Source organism: Budorcas taxicolor, chromosome 8 (assembly GCF_023091745.1).
Source record: "Budorcas taxicolor isolate Tak-1 chromosome 8, Takin1.1, whole genome shotgun sequence".
Classification (NCBI taxonomy): Eukaryota; Metazoa; Chordata; class Mammalia; order Artiodactyla; family Bovidae; genus Budorcas; species Budorcas taxicolor.
In genome coordinates, this window is record NC_068917.1 from 71,320,370 (window position 1) to 71,342,448 (window position 22,079).

The window sequence follows — 22,079 nt, forward strand, 5'->3', positions numbered from 1 at the left end:
ACAGAGCAGATATGTGCAATTTCTAAAGATTGTGAATAATGGAAAAAATGTACCTCTTTAAAGAATGTGCCTTTTTTGTTCTTCCAGCTGGCTGGAATATGGATATGAAGGCTGGACTTCCAGCAGCCACCTTTGACCTTAAGGTGACTTTCATAATGGAACCTAGGCACAGAACACAGTACAGAAAGAGTTCTGTTGACACTGTAGGATATCTACCAGCCCAGGATTCATTCCACCGAGGCTTCTTGCTCAGCTAGATATAGTCCTAACTAGCAAAGCACTTAACAGACAAGTCAGATGGGAGTGAGACCTAATAGCATTCTAAGGAGTACACAGTGGAAGCAGAACGGGATCGATTGACTCTGCACAGGCAGGTTAAAACAAAATCACAGAGAAGATGTGTGAATGAGTCTTTAAAATGAAGCAGGATTTCCTCTTCTGTACAAGAGGGATAGAGTGTTCCTGGTAGGGGGAGAGCATCAGGCATGGCAAGGCATGGCTCGGTTTATTCAAGGAAGGGCCAGTCCCAGTACTGAGGCATGCTGGTAAATTCCCTGAGGGGGAGGGGCCTTCCCAGGGCCAACCGGTCCCTCCCAGCCCCAGCCTCATCCCCAGCAGCCTCATCCCCAGCACCCCTGCTCACTTCTAAGTAATTACTCCCCCAGTGCAGCTGTTACACCAGCTGTTGTGAGTGTTCTCACCACAACCTGTCAAGCCCACGGGGAACAGGTTGCTAGGTAGGGAGAGGTGACAAACTCTAAGGAGGGCCATTAAACACCTGCTGAGCCCCAGTGAAAAGGTTTAGGAAGATAATGTCCGGGCTTTGGGCCTTGCAAAGAAAACTGCTCCTTTCAAAAGCACTTAAAGGACCAGGAGTCTGAGATGCAGAAAACAAGACCATCATCCTGTATCAGTGATCTACTGCTGCATAACAAACTATTCCAAAACCTAATGGATTAAAAATAACAACTTGTTATCTCTCATGGTTTTAGGGGCTGACCAGGCTCATCTGGGCATACCTGTGTTGCTGGCTAGAGTTGTTCATGCAGCTACAGAAACAGAAAAGCTCAACAAAGGCTGGATGATCCAAGGCAGCTTCATACACTTTTCTGGGTAGCACTGCTGCCACATAGGGCCTTCCTCTCCACAGTGTATCTCTAGAAGGATAATCATGCTAATTTGTAAGATGGCTTAAAGCTCCAAAACAGGGGGAGAAAAATGCCCTTCTGCCTAACTGTCTCTGTCAAAGCAAGATACAAGGCCAGCTTAGATTCAAGGGTAGCAGAAAAAAATTCTATCTCTACGTGGAAGAAACGACACTGTCACATTGCAAGAAGGCAAGAAAACATCAAAGTGGAAGAGCTTCCACAACCATCTTTGTAAACAATCTGCCGCTATCTACCCTTTGACCAAAGAGTCATATTTCTTGAACGTGCAGAACACCTCTCAGAACAAAGATCAAATCAAGAACTGGACATAAGACCCTTGGGTAAGAACTCAGGAAAATCTTAGACATTGCATCAGAGACCCTTTGAGTATGATAAAAGGGCTTCTAAGAATCCCATAGTCTATGACTTATAGCCCGAGATAGAGATAGTTCTACCTCAGAAGAAATGTTGGGTGTGGCATTTATCATGGATTGAACATCATCATCTCATACATAGAAAACTCACAAAATTTTTTTTTTGTCTTTACTTTATTTTACTTTACAATACTATATGGTTTTGCCATACATTGACATGAATCCCCATGGGTGTACTTGCATTCCCAAACATGAACCCCCCTCCCACCTCCCTCCCCATAACATCTCTCTGGGTCATCACCGTGCACAAGCCCCAAGCATGCTGTATTCTGCATCGAACATAGACTGGCGATTCGATTCTTACATGATAGTATACATGTTACAATGCCATTCTCCAAAATCATCCCACCCTCTCCCTCTCCCTCTGAGTCCAAAAGTCCGTTATACACATCTGTGTCTTTTTTGCTGTTTTGCATACAGGGTCGTCATTGCCATCTTTCTAAATTCCATATATATGTGTTAGTATACTGTATTGGTGTTTTTCTTTCTGGCTTAGTTCACTCTGTATAATCGGCTCCAGTTTCATCCGTCTCATCAGAACTGATTCAAATGTATTCTTCTTAACGGCTGAGTAATACTCCATTGTGTATATGTACCACAGCTTTCTTATCCATTCATCTGCTGATGGACATCTAGGTTGTTTCCATGTCCTGGCTATTATAAACAGTGCTGCGATGAACATTGGGGTACACGTGTCTCTTTCAGTTCTGGTTTCCTCGGTGTGTATGCCCAGCAGTGGGATTGCTGGGTCATAAGGTAGTTCTATCTGCAATTTTTAAAGGAATCTCCACACTGTTCTCCAAAGTGGCTGTACTAGTTTGCATTCCCACCAACAGTGTAGGAGGGTTCCCTTTTCTCCACACCCTCTCCAGCATTTATTGCTTGCAGATTTTTGGATCGCAGCCATTCTGACTGGTGTGAAGTGGTACCTCATTGTGGTTTTGATTTGCATTTCTCTAATAATGAGTGATGTTGAGCATCTTTTCATGTGTTTGTTAGCCATCCGTATGTCTTCTTTGGAGAAGTGTCTATTTAGTTCTTTGGCCCATTTTTTGATTGGGTCGTTTACTTTTCTGGAATTAAGCTGCATAAGTTGCTTGTATATTTTTGAGATTAGTTGTTTGTCAGTTGCTTCATTTGCTATTATTTTCTCCCATTCTGAAGGCTGTCTTTTCACCTTGCTTATAGTTTCCTTTGTTGTGCAGAAGCTTTTAATTTTAATTAGATCCCATTTGTTTATTTTTGCTTTTATTTCCAGAATTCTGGGAGGTGGATCATAGAGGATCCTGCTGTGATTTATGTCTGAGAGTGTTTTGCCTATATTCTCCTCTAGGAGTTTTATAGTTTCTGGTCTTACATTTAGATCTTTAATCCATTTTGAGTTTATTTTTGTGTGCGGTGTTGAAAAGTGATCTAGTTTCATTCTTTTACAAGTGGTTGACCAGTTTTCCCAGCACCACTTGTTAAAGAGATTGTCTTTACTCCATTGTATATTCTTGCCTCCTGTGTCAAAGATAAGGTGTCCATATGTGTATGGACTTATCTCTGGGCTTTCTATTTTGTTCCATTGACCTATATTTCTGTCTTTGTGGCAGTACCATACTGTCTTGATGACTGGAAAACTCACAAAATTTTTAAAGGAGCCGTATCAATTTTTACCATAAAGAGACTGTGATACTTCACAATGAAAAAAGGCCTCTGCCGCATCCCAACTTTCTATAGGCAGGAAGCAAATTGATAAGTCTTCTCAGCTTAAAATACAGACCACTTGTAGAAAAAGAAAGACAATGTTACTCTGTCAATTCACTGCATTATTAACATGTATACACTACAAAAAAGATCTTCACGACCAAGATAATCATGATGGTGTAATCACTCGCACTCACCTAGGGCCAGACATTCTGGAATGTGAAGTCAATGGGCCTTAGGAAGCGTCACTACGAACAAAGCTACTGGATGTAATGGAATTCCAGTTGAGCTATTTCAAATTCTGAAAGATGATGTTGTGAAAGTGCTGCACTCAATATGCCAGCAAATTTGGAAAACTCAGCAGTGGCCACAGGACTAGAAAATGTCAGTTTTCATTCCAATCCCAAAGAAAGGCAATACCAAAAAATGCTCAAACTACCGCACAATTGCACTCATCTCACACGCCAGTAAAGTAATGCTCAAAATTCTCCAAGCCAGGCTTCAGCAATAAGTGAACCGTGAACTTCCAGATGTTCAAGCTGGTTTTAGAAAAGGCAGAGGAACCAGAGATCAAATTGCCAACATCCACTGGATCATGGAAAAAGCAAGAGGGTTCCAGATAAACATCTATTTCTGCTTTCTTGACTATGCCAAAGCCTTTGACTGTGTGGATCACAATAAACTGTGGAAAATTCTGAAAGAGATGGGCATACCAGACCACCTGACCTGCTTCTTGAGAAACCTATATGCAGGTCAGGAAGCAACAGTTAGAACTGGACATGGAAAAACAGACTGGTTCCAAATAGGAAAAGGAGTACGTCAAGACTGTATATTGTCACCCTGCTTATTTAACTTCTATGTAGGGTACATCATGAGAAACCCTGGGCTGGAAGAAGCACAAGATGGAATCAAGATTGCCAGGAGAAATATCAATCACCTCAGATATGCAGATGACACCACTCTTATGGCAGAAAGGGAACAAGAACTAAAGAGCCTCTTGATGAAAGTGAAAGAAGAGAGTGAAAATGTTGGCTTAAACCTCAACATTTGGAAAACTAAGATCATGGCATCTGGTCCCATCACTTTATGGCAAATAGATGGGGAAACAATGGAAACAGTGGCTGACTTTATTTTTCTGGGCTCCAAAATCACTGCAGATGGTGATTTCAGCCTTGAAATTAAAAGACACTTTTGAAAGGAAAGTTATGACCAACCTAGAGAGCATATTAAAAAGCAGAGACATTACTTTGTCAACAAAGGTCTGTCTAGCCAAGGCTATGGTTTTTCTAATGGTCATGTATGGATGTGAGAGTTGGACTATAAAGAAAGCTGAGAGCCGAAGAATTGATGCTCTGGAACTGTGGTGTTGGAGAAGACTCTTGAGAGTCCCTTGGACTGCAAAGAGATCCAACCAGTCCATCCTAAAGGAGATCAGTCCTGGGTGTTCATTGGAAGGACTGATATTGAAGCTGAAACTCCAATACTTTGGCCACCTGATGTGAAGAGCTGACTCATTTGAAAAGACCCTGATGCTGGGAAAGATTGAGGGCAGGAGGAGAAGGGGAAGACAGAGAATGAGATGGTTGGATGACATCACCGACTCAATGGACATAGATTTGGGCAGACTCTAGGAGTTGGTGATGGACAGGGAGGTCTGGCGGACTGCGGTTCATGGGGTCGCAGAGTCGGACATGACTGAGCAGCTGAAGTGAACTGAACTGAACACTATCATGTGTAACACAGATGGCTGGTGGGAAGCTGCTGTATAGCACAGAGAGCTCAGCTCAGTGCTCTGTGACAGCCTAGAAGGATGATATGGGGATGTGGAAGGGAGATTCAGGGGGAGGGGCTATAGGAATTCATAGAGTTGATTCTGGAGTAGGAAATGGCAACCCAGTCTAATATTCTTGCCTGGAAAATACAATGGACAGAGGAGCCTGACAGGCTGTTACGGTCCATGGGGTCACAAAGAGTGAGACCAGGCACAAGCACATAGCTAACTCACATTGCTATACAGGAGAACTAACACAACATTGTAAAGCAATTACACTCCAATTTTAAAAGACAGGAAAGGAAAGGAAAGCGTAGAGCCAAGAGTCCAAAGGACAGAGCTGAATGTGCAGAGGACAGAGACAAGAACTAAGGAGATCAAGGAAGATAGGAATTCCTCAAGAAAGCAGAACTGGGCTCTAGTTAAGAGACGCCTTGTGCCCTTGGAGTTGGGGCAATTGGCAACATATGCTTGGCTGGATTTCGGAGTTTCTCTGGACCAGTGTGTGCCTTTTCTTCCCCCACCTTTTCTCTGGGAATATCTATCTACTATGACTGTCCTTGCTCTTCCTCTCCACTGTATTCTGGTACATTGTGTATGGAGTATGTGGATGGAAGAGATAACTTGTCTTTTTAATTCACAGTTTTCTTAATCCCTAGTAGCCCCCTGGGAGCAGCAACACACAAGGGACCTCATCTACATCAGGACCTGATGCAGAACATAAGATCAGGGACATCAACCCTAACACTATGATTCGGTGAGGCTTCAGGGTCTTGTGAATGTCATGTAATGGAAGTGATATTTTGGAACATCTGAGCCAAGACCTTCAAATATCTTGCAGCTTCTAATTTACTCTTTTAGAAATCAGACTCATCATGTAAAGAACTCCAGTTTATCCTGATGGATAGAGAACAGAAGTATAGAGAGTCAAGACACTCCATTCAACAACCAGCACCAATATACCTTCATTCCTCAAGACCTCCTTTTGGAGACTGAATGCAGCCACATGGATGAGTGCAGTCACGACCAGCAGACCTGCCAGCCAATCTGCAGAATCATAAGAAATAATAAATAATTTTTGTTTCAATTTAAGTCACTAGGTTTGGGGGAGTAGATTACCACACAGGATTATATTATTGCCATAGTCTTTTGCCCATTGTGCATTTAACTTTCTGCCAGATTAGGTGGAGAAATGGTAGATAAAGAATGCCATTAATAGAAATGTCTTCAGTGGTACTAAATGAAAAGATTTCACAACTTGTCCCTTCCCAGTGGACAGGGGAAGCTTCATGTAATCCTACAGAATTTAGAACTGCTCCAACACTCTCACTTTACTAAGGAAGGCAAGGATACAAAAAAAGATTTGTTCAAGAAAAGCCTGCAAAATGCATAGTTATAACTACCTTGTGGGTGCAAGTTTATGGCAAACCCAGCACTAGAACCTCAGATTCTGACTGCTCATCGAGGCCTCTTCTTGGTGGCCACATGATTTCTGAGCCAAGAATTTCCCTTGAGGGAAAGGTGAGGTGTTGAAAAAATTTTCCATAGATCTGGCACCCAAGTGAAATGCTCATACTGGATAATCATATTTGAAAACATTTGACAATCATCTAAAAGCCAACCAACAATAGTTTTTAAAAGTACAGTTAATTTTTTTTAGGTAATGAGATGTTCAGAGGTAGCAGTTCAGCTGCTCAAAACCATCCTCAGGGATCCAGGCTCCTCCTATCTCTATGCTCTGCCATCTTTAACGTGGAACGTCTAGTCTCATCCTCGTAGTTGCAAAGAGACTGCTTCACCTTCTGGCCTTGTTTCTATATATATCACAAGCAGGAAGACAAGAAATAGGTTAAAATATAAGATAAAGTCTTTCTTCTAACAAGGCAAGGTGTTTTTATCCAAGAATTAAAGCTGTCCCAGGGACTTCTGTCAATTTCCAGTTGTCCAGAAGGATGCCACATGGCCACTCTAGACTTGTTAGGGGTGTGAGCATGCTCAGTCACTTCAGGCGCATCTGATTCTGTGCAACCCTATAGACAGTAGCCCACCAGGCTCCTCTGTCCATGGGATTTCCTAGGCAAAAATACTGAAGTGGGTTGCCATTTCCTTCTCCTGGGGATCTACCCGACCCAGGAATCAAATTCATATCTTCTGCATCTCCTGCATTGGCAGGGGGATTCTTAATCACTGCACTGCTAGGGAAGCCCCAGACTTGCGACAAGCAAATCTGGAAACTTAGGCATTTTGACTTCTAGAATGTGTCAGAGAGAAGAACAAGATGAAAGGTTGTGAAGTGGGTTTTAGTCCACCATTGAGGAGCTGGTAATTGTTGTTTTAGTCACTCAGTCCTGTCCGACACTTTTGTGACCCCATGGACTCTAACCCACCAGGCTCCTCTGTCCATGGGATTCTCCAGGCAAGAATACTGGAGTGGGTGGCCATTCCTTCCTCCAAAGAGTCTTCCTGACCCAGGGATTGAACCTGTATGTCCTCCATTGGCAGGCGGATTCTTTACCACTGAGCCACCAGGGAAGCCAGGAGTTGGTAATACATTTTTCAAAAGAGGGAAAACAAACAAACCAGGGAGAAAAGAAAGTCTGCCCTGTAATCCCCTAAATCATCATCATTTCTACTTCATGAATCCTCCTGTGGCTGGAGGCAACCAAAATGGAATGTATATCTGTGTCCCTGAGTGTGTGTGTAGGTGATAGGGGGCAGGTCGATGCATAGAGGCATCCAGAGGCACAGAGGTCTTCTGAGAAGAGTCTCTAAGATGTACAATATTAATGCCCTTGTGGATTCATGGAATCCCGTGCATTATGTGTATGCCAATAAATCATCATTATGTTGGGAGTAAGCAAAGAGACTGCTCAGTTTAGAACAAATTTCAAATTAACCTAAATTGTACATGCCTGGTAAATGGGACCCTTTTGTGAAGCAAGAAGCTCTATATGGAAAGTTCAGCCCTGGGTCTCTGGGGCAGAATACAATGTAAGGGGAACACTGCATCGTCAGAGCTTTGTTTCTCGTATCAGACTTTTAACAATCCCCATTCAGCATCCGGTGGCCTGACTGGATCTAATCCCTCATCAGCATCATTTAGGAGAAACTCAGAAACGTCTGTTCCTCGGCATATGGTTAACATGTGTGAATACAGAGACAAAGTGTTACCAGAGGGACAGATAGGAGCTCAAGAAAGATCTACTATAAAAACAAAAGAGGAAGAAGACAGCCAGCTGGGGAGTCAGCAATCATCATTGTATAGTTAATGAGGCCAACAATGGAAAAGCACAGAACTCTGGATGAGGGCTAGGAATTAGCCGAGTTCCAGCCCAGAGAGCTCAGGCTTCACTTGGAGGTCAGTTCTGGAGCAGAGGCTCAAGTCCAGGGGAAGAAAAAAAATCATGAACACCTTCTGAAGATCCTTTCCTGGTCCCTGGAAAATTGTCAAGTCACAGTCACCAAGAAAGCCCAGTTGTGAGGAGAGCATCACTCCCAACTGTAAAAACTTGGAGGTCTAGAGGGATGCAGGTGTTTTGCCTCGAATTCCTCCCAGTACTTCACTCCCAGGAAGCTATCACAACCTGCAATCAGCTAGATGGTTCTAATTCTCCAGCAGGGAGCTACCAGGCAATGGGCCAGCAGCAGTATCAGAAATGTATCCAGCCCCATCCTTCCCTTTGGGAGTCTGCAGTCCAGCTGCGGTGGCCAGCCACACGGTACTCAAAAATAATTAACAGGGAGCCAGGGGAAGCAGAGCTTCCCAGGTCAGGAGACATGATTTCCCATCTCAGCTCTCTCGCTAATTGGCCATATGAACTTGGAAAGGTCACACCCTCCACCTCCTTGGACCTCAGTTACATCATTTATAAAGTGAGATGGCTGAACTAGAATCAGGGGTTTGAAAACTTTGTTTAAAGAGGGACCAGTTGTTTTTGCTGTTGTTGTTTTCCCCAGGTGGATATTTGCAAGGAAAACAATATATAAAACAGATAAAATTGAAGCTAATCTGTTGGAAGCAACAGGAGTCCAGAGCCTGAATACTGCAGCCTTCCCAGAACACAATTTAGAAAAAACTGAAATAGTGATCCTATGAGCTCTGAAGGGTCTGGAGGTCCATCAGCCTTGCTCTATCTCAAAATGTATGTTTGAAGTGAATGGACTAGATTCATGACACTGTGTGAGCTCAGAAACCCAACCAGCAGACAAGCTGAGCAGAACAGTATTCTGCTCCAGGTCCAAAGATGTAAAATGACACTGATTAACTATTAATACCAATAGATGCAGCATTCAGCTTCACTCAGCTTCCATGATAAATCTGCGTGTGAAAGATTCCTTGTTCTGGAAAATGGTCTGTCTCCCAGGTCACAGCCTGCTCCTGGGTCAAGTTCTCTCTGAGTTCCCCAAAGCAGTGACACATAGTAAGATTTCCTGTGAAGAAAGAAATGCTCAGATTCTGTGCCAAGTAATACAGTACATTAGCCATCATTCACCTTAAGTGCCCAATGAGCACTTGAAATGTTTCTATTTCAACAAAGGAACTGAATATTTTATTTCATTTAATTTAAATGTAAACAGCCATATGGAGCTGTTGTCGCTGTTTAATCGCTGAGTCGTGTCCGAATCTTTGCAATCCCATGGACTATGTAGCCTGCCAGACTCTTTTGTCCATGAGATTTCGCAGGCAGGAATACTGGAGTGGGTAGCCATTTCCTTCTCAGGGGGTTTGTCCCAACCCGGAGATCGAACTCACGTCTCCTGCACTGGCAGGTGGATTCTTTACAACTGAGCCGCCTGGGAAGCCCCCATATGGAACTAGCAGCTACCATATTGAACAGCATAGCCCTGAAGGGTCTGAATTTTCTTTCAATCCCACCTCATCTCCTCCCTTCATCTAAGTTAAATGATCTTAGAGGGCCCTACTGAGAAAGCAATGTTTGAGTGTGTCCCTCATTCTTTACTTTCAAGGCAGACAGAGTCCCTAGCCCTTGGCTTCTCCAGGTACGGGACCAGTAACATTAGCATCCCCCAGAAGCTTGTTAGAATCTTGCTGAATTTCAAACTCCATCCCGGACCTACCGGATTATCATCTGTACAGGAACCTCAAGTGATTCCAATGCGTATTAAAGTTTAAGAAGCATCATTCTACACCGAGTGAGTTAGGCAGACACAGGAAGAAACTGAGGCCAGAAAATGTTGATACAGCCAAGAATGGGTGGAAATAGTGGTTTCACCTACATCATCTGATTTAGATTCACTGGACAGCTTACAATCTCCCTTTATCTATCTGTCCTTTGTGTCTGCCCAGGAGGAGCCGTTATCAATTTTTTAACAGGAGTCATTTAGTCTCCCAGACTGCCTGCTTGCTCGCTTATTACCACTAAACTGTTAACACTTCACTCCAGCCATTAAAGAAGCTCTTTAGCATAAACAGAAGGCAGCATCCTGGCCTCCAACAGTGTTAGTGTAGCTAGATCAGTGGTTTCCAACCTCAGAGGCTTTGCAAGCATGTGATTCTTATTGTAAACATACATATCAATGCTTTAAAAGCATAATGCAAAATAGCAAGAGCATTAAAATGTGCAACATAATACGTTCGAGCACATAGATGACCCCTACTCTGTGAATTTGGGAAGCCAGGTTCAATCAGCTTTGTTCAGACCTCAGAATACTGTTCGCCATCTGTGACAAATATTGAAACTTCTGGCAAGTGTGCCATTGACCAGGAACATGGCTTTGCTTTTCAGCCATTTTCCATGTTGTTTTTGGTTTTTAATTTAGACCTTCCTGTGTCTCTTTGTGTGAGGTTGTTTGAGAAAACATGCATTGTTCCACGTGTGTGGTGACCGGTTCAACCCAGGGAGAGCCTCAGGGTCCGCTGCTGGGAGCATCCTTTTCTTTCAAGGCGTCACCTTCATGCAGTCACGAGTGAAGAGTGACTCACAGCATCACAGAGCATCATACAGTGACAGTAAGTGCTTATATGATAATTTATGGGTGATTCTTAATTGGCATTTCAGATCGCTTTTATTGAGGTGAAATTTGCATACAATGAAATGTACAGATCATAACAGTTTTAATCGATAGTTCTGACAACTGTTTACACACCTGTGGAAACAACACCCCAATGTAAGTAGAGAACATTTCTGTCACCCTAGCAGATTCCCTCATGCCTTCTTCTCATCAGAACCCACCTCTGTATCCCAATTTTCGATGCCCATAAATTATTTTTCTCAGTCTAGAACAAAAATGAAATCACCCAACATGTATTCATTTGGGTCTGCCTTCTTTCACACAATGTGCTTTTAAGATCCATCTATGTTGTTACATAGGTCCACAGTCATTTCTTTTTCATGGCTGAGTATTCCACTCTGTGAATATGTCACATTTTGTCTATTCATTCAGTTATCGATAAGGGTGGGTTTCCCCTGGTTATTCATATAACTATAAATGAACTTACTAATTATACACAATTGTTTAAAACATAGGTTTTTATTTATTTTGGGTAAATACCTAGGAATGGAATTTCTGTGTCATAAGTGAGGTGAATTTTAAGCTTATAACAAACTTCTAAACAGTTATCCAAAGTAGTCGGGACACTCCAATCAACAAAGTACGAAAATTCGAGTCTGTCTGCATCCTTATAAAATTTGGTGCTACCAAGCTCGCTTCTTTTATCTGTTTAACTAGACACACAGTGGCTACTAGGTGCCTGTGGGTTTTGTTTGTCAAGCATCTCTTCCTATGCATGTTGGCCATTTTATATCTTCTTTTGTGAGGTGTCTGTTCAAGTCTTTTCCTCACTTCTTGGAGCCTTGTTCCTTTATTCTTGATAAATTGGAGGGTTTTGGTTTTTTTTTTTAACATTCTGGATACAAGTCTTTTGTCTGATACATCTCTTATGAATATTGTTTCCCAGTCTGTGGCTTACCTTTTTAATTTCTTAATTGAATTTTTAGTTTTGATTTTTTTTAACTGCAAATGATGTTATATGTTGTTAGCATTTTGCTTTGATATAACAACTTCCTACCCTCCACCTTCTAAATCTCTGCTGCTGCTAAGTCGCGTCAGTCGTGTCCAACCCTGAGCGACCCCATAGACGGCAGCCCACCAGGCTCCCCCGTCCCTGGGATTCTCCAGGCAACAACAGTGGAGTGGGTTGACATTTCCTTCTCCAAGGCATGAAAGTGAAAAGTGAAAGTGAAGTCGCTCAGTCGTGTCCGACTCTTCGCGACCCCATGGACTGCAGCCCACCAGGCTTCTCCGTCCATGGGATTTTCCAGGCAAGAGTACTGGAGTGGGGTGCCATTGCCTTCTCCATCTAAATCTCTGGAACTTCATTTTTAAATAAAGACAGGGACTGATCAGTTCAGTTCAGTTCAGTTCAGTCACTCAGTCGTGTCCAACTCTTTGTCACCCCATGAATTGCAGCATGCCAAGCCTCCCTGTCCATCACCAACTCCCGGAGTTCACTCAGACTTGCGTTCTTCGAGTCAGTGATGCCATCCAGCCATCTCGTCTTCGGTCGTCCCCTTCTTCTCCTGCCCCCCATCCCTCCCAGCATCAAAGTCTTTGGAGGAAGAATTGAATAGGCTGAACATAGAATATTTTTAAGACAATAAAACTACTCTATATGATATGATAATAGTGGATACATGTCATTACGCATTTGTCAAAACCCATAGGATGTACAACACCAGCAGTAAATCCTACTGTAAACTATGCATGCTGGATCATAATGAGGTGTCAATGTAGGTTCATGGATTGGAGCAAATGTACCACTCTGATGGGGGATGTTAGTAGTTGGGGAGGAACTGGGAGGGGGCTCAGGGGTATATGGGAAATGTCTGTACTTTCAGCTCAATTTTGCTGTGAACCTAAGACTGCTTTAAAAATTAAAGTCTATGTAAAATAAGTATATAAATTGTTTAATTTATAACAATCTATCTGTAAAATGTAAAAGTCATCCTTAGCTGATCAGTTGTTTGAAATGAGTTATATTCTGTAAACCATTCACCATAAAAATCACATGCAAAAATCAAAAAAAAAAAAGGAAACTATTACCATTTACAACCACAGAGTCATGTAAATATAGATTTTTATAACTATTCTCATTTACTGACTTTATAATAAGTAAATGTTAAACATTTTTTCAATAAAATAACACCTTTAACTTTCTGTATATCATAACTTCCTATTATATTTCATTTATGTGAAAGCTTCTACTATTAAAGAAAACTTTTAAGAAATGCAAAATATATAGGTATGCAGAGGCTACTAAGTCATTTAGTCCACTCTGGTTTATGATGAGAATTGTATCCCTTCTCCTCATGCTTGTAATGCTCTGATCAACCGTCAACGAAATAAAAACACTTCTATACATATGCACACTACCTCGACATGTCATTCAATTGCAGAAAAGGAAATGGCAAATGCTCTCAGGGTCCCCTGGAATCCCAATCAGTCTGTACGGTTCTTGTGGCCTTGGGTCCTTTATTAAGTCATTCAATACCAGTCATTCACAACCTAGGAGTCCATTCTTGCCTCAATGAGGGCAACCACCCATTGGGTCCCAAGTTTTCAGAACTTCTCACCAGAACAAACTGAGCTCTCCTGGCTCAGAAAGCCCCTGTCAGCATTATTAGTTCAGTGCAATTGGGATGCATTGAGCATGGATCAAAGGAGGAGAGATAGAAGCATACCTCCACTAAACTATTAGGGTCTCCTCTCTCACCAATTCTCCTGTGACTCACCAAAAATTAAATTGCCCTGAGGAGCTGCATTTTTATGTCAGAAGTATGTTCTAAAATCAAAGGAGAAATAGAAAATTGAATATGCATGACATTAGTCTTGCAAATTCCTTAAGTTTTCTATAAATTTCATTATGTCTGGAGAATGCAGCTCTGTATATTCTTATAGATACTATATAACATATATATACATTGTGTGTGTGTATCTGTACATCAGTTCAGTTCAGTTCAGTTGCTCAGTCATGTCCGACTCTTTGTGACTCCATGAACTGCAGCATGCCAGGCCTGTCTGTCCATCATCAACTCCCAAAGTTTACTCAAACTCATGTCCATTGAGTCGGTGATGCCATCCAACCATCTCATCCTCTGTCTTCCCCTTCTCCTCCTGCCCTCAATTTTTCCCAGCATCAGGATCTTTTCAAACGAGTCAGCTCTTTGCATCAGGTGGCCAAAGTATTGGAGTTTCAGCTTCAATATCAGTCCTTCCAGTGAACACCCAGGACTGATCTCCCTTAGGATGGACTGGTTGGATCTCTTTGCAGTCCAAGGGATTCTCAAGAGTCTTCTCCAACACCACAGTTCAAAAGCATCAATTCTTCAGCTCTCAGCTTTCTTTATAGTCCAACTCTCACATCCATACGTGACTACTGGAAAAACCATAGCCTTGACTAGATGGAACTTTGTTGACAAAGTAATGTCTCTGCTTTTTAATATGCTGTCTGGGTTGGTCATAACTTTCCTCCCAAGGAGTAAGCGCTTTTTAATTTCATGGCTGCAGTCACCATCTACAATGATTTTGGAGCCCCCAAAAATAAAGTCAGCCACTCCACTGGTTCCCCATCTATTTGCCATAAAGTGATGGGACCGGATGCCATGATCTTAGTTTTCTGAATATATACACTTAATATATACACATTATCTATGCAGATATTACATATAACATACATATATATATATAATTGTTTACATATGTATATTTTCTTATTTAGGTACATGTGTGTATATATATACATTCAATCCAAGGTGATGGTGAGGACGATGCAGAGCAATGAAAATTTTCATAGCCTGTTGATGAGTCTAAAAACTGCTATAACCACCCAATAGTTTGGCATCACCTAGTAAAGTTGAAAAGGCACATGGCCCAGAAATAGTACTCTTAAGTTCAAACCCTAGATAATCACTTGTATTTGGATATCAAGATCCAAGGAAGAAACATTGTTCATGGTGGTAAAAAATTGCAAACCACACAAATGTCTGTTGACAGAGTCTGTAAGCAAAGGAGGAGAATAGTGTGTAGCAATGAAGTGAACTGACTAAAGCTCACAAGCCAACAGGAAGCCAAAAAGGAAAGTCACAAAAATATGCACGTACATGTGTGTGCAGTCACTTCAGTCATCTCTGACTTTTTGCGACATGGACTGCAGGCCACCAGGCTCCTCTGTTCATGGGATTCTCCAGGCAAAAATACTGGAGTGGGTTGCCATGCCCTCCTTCATGGGATCTTCCCAACCCAGGAACTGAACCTGTGTCTCTTATGTCTCCTGCATTGGCAGGTGAGTTCTTTACCACTAGCACCACCTGGAAAGCCCAAAAATATGCACAGTATGATTCTAGTTTTACAAAGTTCAAGCACATGAAAACCCACAATATAGTATTTAAAGAGATGTGAATGGGTGGGAAAATGACAAAGAAAAGCAAGAGAATGATATCCCAAAAGTCAGGTAGTGTTTGCTGGTAGATAAAAAGGGAGGGGATACAGAAGGCTCTGGCTACCTGATGTGAAGAGCCAACTCATTGGAAAAGACTCTGATGCTGGCAAAGATTGAAGGCAGGAGGAGAAGGGGATGACAGAGGATGAGATGGTTGGATGGCATCACCGACTTGATGGACATGAATTTGAGCAAACCCAGGAGATATTGAAGGATGGGGAAGCCTGGTGTGCTGCAGTCCATGGGGCTGCAGAGGTGGACAGGATGGAGCAACTGAACAATCACAGCAGGAGGCTTTAAGTCACAGGCTCCGATCTGTTTCCTAACCCGGGTGGAAGCCTCAAGATTCAATTTTCTTCTTTAAATTGCATGTGTTGGGCAGGGGGTAGGGTAGCTTCTATATTATAGTGTAATATAAAGTGTAGCTTCTATATTCTTTGACACATTTTGTTGTTGTTCTTCAGTCACTAAGTTGTGTCCCAACTCTTCGTGACCCCGTGAACTGTAGCCTGCTGGGCTCCTCTTTCCATGGAATTCTCCAGGCAAGAATATTCGAGTGGGTTGCCTTCCCTTCTCCAGGGGACCTTCCCAACCCAGAGATGGAATCTGCATCTCCTGCAATGGCAGGTGGATTCTTTACCACTGTGCTATCTGGGAAGTGTAAAGCAACTATACTCCAATAAAAATTCATTTTTAAAAAAGGTGCCTGAAAACAAAAGGAAAAAAGGAAGAAAACCTTGTAGTGATAGGAATCCTGTTTCCTCATAGCTGCTCAGACAGTTGCTTACTTGCCCAGATTCCAGAGGTCCCTGTGTGTTGCTGGCTGGTCACCAACTCAAGATGTCTCGATGACCTCTTCCCTCCAATGGGAGGGACTTAAAGCCACTCATCCCTGTATGCATAATAAACTCAAATTTTCTTTACTCCCCTTGCCCCTGCTTCTACATTTTCTCTTTGCAATCAGATACCCACAGTCAGCCAGAACAGTTCCTTAGAGAGTAGGTCCTTTGAGATCAGGCACTCTCTTCTTTACATTTGTACCCAAAGTCCCCAATGTCATACCTGCACACAGACAACATTAGTTCTGCACTGTGGTACTCTTCCATGTCTGTCTCTCTATGTTGAGCTATCCCTCAGGCCCTATTTCTGGACACCATCATTTGTCCTCAGTTCCCTTTGAATGCCTTCCTCTCACCCCTGCCTATCTTTTCCCTCCCTTGCTGTCTCCTAGTTTCATTTTTCCACTTGTAGGAATCTTCTTACCCTTGAGTGGCGGTCTCCCTCCCTTTGCCCTGTGAACCTCTCATTTCTTGAGCCCTTCTCTACACCAGTTTTGTACTAAGTGCTTTCTGTACCTTAAAATTAAATCCTCATCAACCTGCAGAGCAGGTGTTATTATCCTCATTTTACAGAGGAGGATATTGATATGCAAATGGGTCATGTAATTTACCAATCTAGAGCATAGCCAACCTAAGACTGACTTACTCTAAAAACCATCCCATTATTTTGCTTCTTACCACGCCTCAGACAGTAAAGAATCTGCCTGTAATGCTGGAGACCCGGCTGCAATCCCTGGGTTGGGAAGATCCCCTGGAGAACAGAATGGCAACCCACTCCAGTATTCTTGCCTAGGAAATCCCATGGACAAGGGAGCCTGGTGGGCTCAAAGAGTCAGACATGACTGAACAACTAACACTTTCACTATCATTTGTACAGAAAACTTGCTGTGCCCTCCACTGCATGTGCCCCCTGCCTCTGGCTGGCCCTACACTGCTATCATCTCTGCCAACAATATCTGCCTGGCTGGCCATGAAAACATCAGGTGAGTTGCTAGCAGACTCCCCTCTCCTGCCACAGCTCCATCTCACACTGACGTTCACCAGTCCAAACCCCAAGTGCTCTGTACACTTTCTTGGATTTGTCAACACTGTTCAATGTCTTTCTAATGCAGACACGGTGTCTCCCACAGCCAGTGTTTCATTTCTTGAAGAGAATGAATACAGCCTTTAGCTTTAGTCTGATCTACTCAATCAGCTCAATTTCTCCCAGTGGCTCTGGTCCTTTTCCTCCTCATAGGGTGTCCAGAATAAATCCAATTTCTCTGCTGATTTGAAGCTCACATCAGATTCCTTTCTTCCAGGCATGTGAATTACTGCAAATATGTCCCTTGGGTTTATCCCTATTGAGCTACCTGACTCACGGTGCTGACAATTTTGCCTGACGTAAAGAAAAGGACATGAGAACTGAGTTGCTTCTCTGGACTTAATTCTGGCCAACAAGGAAGAACAAATTGGTAACACAGAAGTGATGGGAACCTTGGGAGAAAGGGACCACGACATGTTGGAGGTTGTTATTGCGAATGAAAGAAACATTGGATATAGTCAGACACTGCTTTAGAAAAGCAGGTTTCAAAATATTCAGATTGGGCTGCTGCCACGGACAGACTCTAAAAGAATGGTGATCATATTTCCAAACCAAAAATCAGAATGTGTCACAGGCCAATAGATTATATTGTAGCTGGTGCCAGGGACACTCTGAGGAAAAGAAGTTTAGATGCAGAAGCAATGATTTTAACGCACATTTCAATAGTTGGTCTATGGGAATAACAGGACCAATTACCTGAAATATTGGATGTCTCAAATTTTACAACATCAGAATACTGAAAGAAAAGCTAGCAGTAGTAGTGTTAGTCACTAAGTTGTGTCCAACTCTTTGTGACCCCATGGACTGTAGCCCACCAATCTTCTCTGTCCTTGGAATTCTCCAGGCAAGAATAGTGAAATGGGGAGCCATTCCCTTCTCCAGGGGATCTTCCTGACCCACAGATCAAACCCAGGTCTCCTGCATTGCAGGCAGATTCTTCGCTATCTGAGCCGTCTGGGAAGCCTGAAAGAGAAGTTGGGAGGCCCTAAATCAAGAAATTCTCAGGATGCAATTATAGTTGATCCTGATTAAAAAGACATCCAAAGAAATCAATGTATCTGCACAGAGAGCTCTTTGATGAACATAGATTTCAAAAAGATGTAGGGGGTGGAACGTAGAAGGAAGGTGTAAAGGAAAGGATGCCTTTGAATGAAAAACTGAGAAAACACCAACTCAAATTCACCTAAAGGAAGAAAACATGGCACAGAAGTTCAAAGGTGGGTGGGCCCCTGGATGGTGTAAGAGGGCAGATCCTCTGACTTCCTTGACCTTAACTTCCCCGGTGGGTTATCTTCACCCTCAGGCTGGATGAAATTGGATAATATGATGATCCCTAAACTAATTCCGGGCATTAACTGTTTCATAAAATCATAGGAGCATAATTACCTAGGGTATAATGGGTGTTGAAGAATCAGCTAGAATAATCACTGCACATGGGCACATGGCCAGGGAGAAATGCCAGAGTGGTATATACCAATAAGAGTAGTATCTAGAGGTCACAGCTCATAATGAGCTGGGTGACACTGGAAAGGACAGCGCAAGTGCTCTCCCAGATACCTTTGTATTAACAGGACACGGAAGCAGTCTGCCAGGGCAAACAGTGCAGTGTCAGGCAAAGAGACGGGACAGGCGCTGCCTCTCAGTCACTGCTGAGCTCCTGTTTTCATCAGAAAGGTGGAACAACCTTCAGTCAGAAGACATGGTCAGCAGAAGTAGTTTGAGATGAAAAGGGCATCCCCAGACACTCTTGGTGAAGTCTGGGTTGAAGACTCAAGCCAGTTTCATCACAGAGCACTGAAAGAATTTGCGATTGGGAGTGTGGGGCTTCTGATTGTATACTTAAAGATTCAAAGAATAGAGAGTGACCTAATTTTCTAAAATATTTCAGTAAAGATCAAACCTATGGACACGGACCAGCAACATCACTCTCTCAGTTAATTCTGTCCTTTACCATTCAACACTCCCTCATCCAACACTCCTGCATCTCTCCAAGAGCTTACACAAATGCTCCTTTGTGTCGCCCATTCTCTGGGGCTTCCCAGTGGCGTAAGAAACGCAGATTCGATCGATGGGTTGGGAAGATCCCCTGGAGGAGGAAATGGCAATCCACTCTGGTATTCTTGCCAGGGAAATCCCATGGACAGAGGAGCCTGGTGGGTATAGCCCATGGGGTCACAAAGAGTCGGACACAAACTGAGCGACTGACACTTGCACTTTACCTGATGTTACATGTGGTTGACCAGGATTCCTTCCTTAGCATTCCCTCTTCCTGACTTCTGCATATCTCCATTTGGGAATTTCCTCTTACTCCATAGGGTCCGTCCTCTGCCTTCTCTTTTGCCCTCTCTCTTTCCCTCTCTACCCCTCTTGTATGTGCCAGCCCATATTGACATTCTCTAGGATTTTGTACTGACTTCTACTTTTTGTTAATATTTTTCTGATATGGTGTGTATTAGTCGCTCAGTCGTGCCTGACTCTTCCCAACCCCACGGACTGCAGCCCACCAGGCTCCTCTGTCCACAAGATTTTCCAGGCAAGAATACTGGAGTGGGTTACCATTTCCTTCTCTGGGAAGGAATGTGACATGGACCATTTTTTAAAACTTAATTGAATTCGTTACAACATTGCTTCTGTTTTATGTTTTAGATTTTGGGCTGTGAGGCATGTGAGATCTTAGCCCCCTGACAAGGGATTGAACCCACACCCACAGCATTGAAAGGCAAAGTCTTAATCACTGGACCACCAGGGAAGTCCCACTGATCTCTACTTGTATCTCTCTATATCCTCTTCAATCCCATGGCTCAATCCATGTACACAATAAACATTTTAAAATTTATATCTCCAGCCCAAACCCTCTTTTTGGTACTCCAGATTAAAACATCAGGGCCCAGTTGATCCCTCCATTGGAATATCTCCCAGGTACCTCGAAGGTCATATTTCTGAAGGGGAATCCACTCTCTTCTCTCTTAAAATTATTTCTTCTTCTCCTCATCTATGTGAATGGAGCCCCCCATACCCAGAGGCTCAGGCACAATATCTAGGCATTGTGTTTGAGTTCTTACAGACACATAATACCTAATATTTAATCTACTAGAAAGTCTTACCCTCTACTTCCTAAATATATTTTGAGTCCAACTACTTCTCCGTTCCCAATATGAATTTCCTCGCTAAGCCACTTTATCTCATCTCAGTTAATTCAATAGCCTTCCAACTGGTTCCCCTGCTCTCACTCCTGTCCTCATGTAATCCATTCCCCCACACAGCAAGCAGAGGGAGATTTTTACACAATAAAGCAGATGGCTTTACTTCCCTGCCTAAAAGCTTTCAATGGTTTCCTTTTGCACCTTGAATAAAATCCAGACTCTTTATTGTGGCTTAGCAAGCCCTACACATCAGTCAACCTCTTAGTCAAAGGAAGGGCTTGGGCTAACCACGCAGTACAAGACAGAGAACACAAGCACAGCTTCTGCAACATGCCTGGAGTGGTCAGTCCTGTCTATACACGTCCTAAGGTGAGCATCTGTATACATTCCAAACTGTGCTCCCCTTTGTTTAGACTCTTGTGAAAGTAGCCTAAAGAATCTGTGGATGCTAGATGCTCAGGGGTGAAGGTGAAGGTGAAGTCACTCGGTCGTGTCCGACTCTTTGCGACCCCATGGACTGTAGCCTACCAGCCTTCTCCGTCCATGGGATTCTCCAGGCAAGAATACTGGAGTGGGTTACCATTTCCTTCTCCAGGGGATCTTCCCGACCCAGGGATCGAACCCGGGTCTCCTGCATTGGAGGCAGACACTTTAACCTCTGAGCCACCAGGGATGAGCTCCAGATGCTCAGGAGAGTTGCATACAACTGCTAAGAAAGCCAGCAGCCCGCTGTTGATTATGTCTGGAGGTCCTGTGGAAAGCAGAACTTTGCACAGCCTTGCCATGGAGGGCAACAGAGTCACCAGTCACCATCAGATGTTGCAGGCAATACGGGGAGTGTCCTGGAGGTTGCCCAGAGTTCATCCTGCTTGCCACTCCATACTCTTCAACCTTGGGCACCAGCTGCTCCTCCTCAGTCTTGGGAGTCCAGCTCAGCTAGACTCCTCTCAGCTTTCCACACAGCATGCTCACCCATACGAGTTTCACCCATATTGCCCTCTCTTGGAATTTTCTGATGTTCCTCCATCTTTAAGCTGAAATCCTACTTCTTTGGGTTTTTGTCAGTTTGCTTGTTGTTTTGTGTTTTGGCCTCACTGTTCAGCTTGTGGGATCTTAGTTCCCCAACCAGGGATCAAATCCAAAGCCCTTGCTTTGGAAGCGTGGAGTCTTAACCACTAGATGGCCAGGGAAGTCCCTAAAATGCCATTTCTTTGAAAGCGTTACCTAGCTACTTCCATATTCTCTACTCTGTCCCCAGTTAGTTTCCTTCGTATCAAGTTAGGGCTTCCCTGGTGGCTCAGATGGTAAATAATCCACCTGCCATGCAGGAGACCCAGGTTCGATCCCTGGGACAGGAAGATCCTCTGGAGAAGGAAATGGCTACCCACTCCAGTATTCTTGCCTGGACAATCCCATGGACAGAGGAGCCTGGCAGGCTACTGTCCATGGGATCTCGAAGAGTTGGACACAATTGAGCAACTAACAATTTATACCAAGTTTCACAATTTGCAC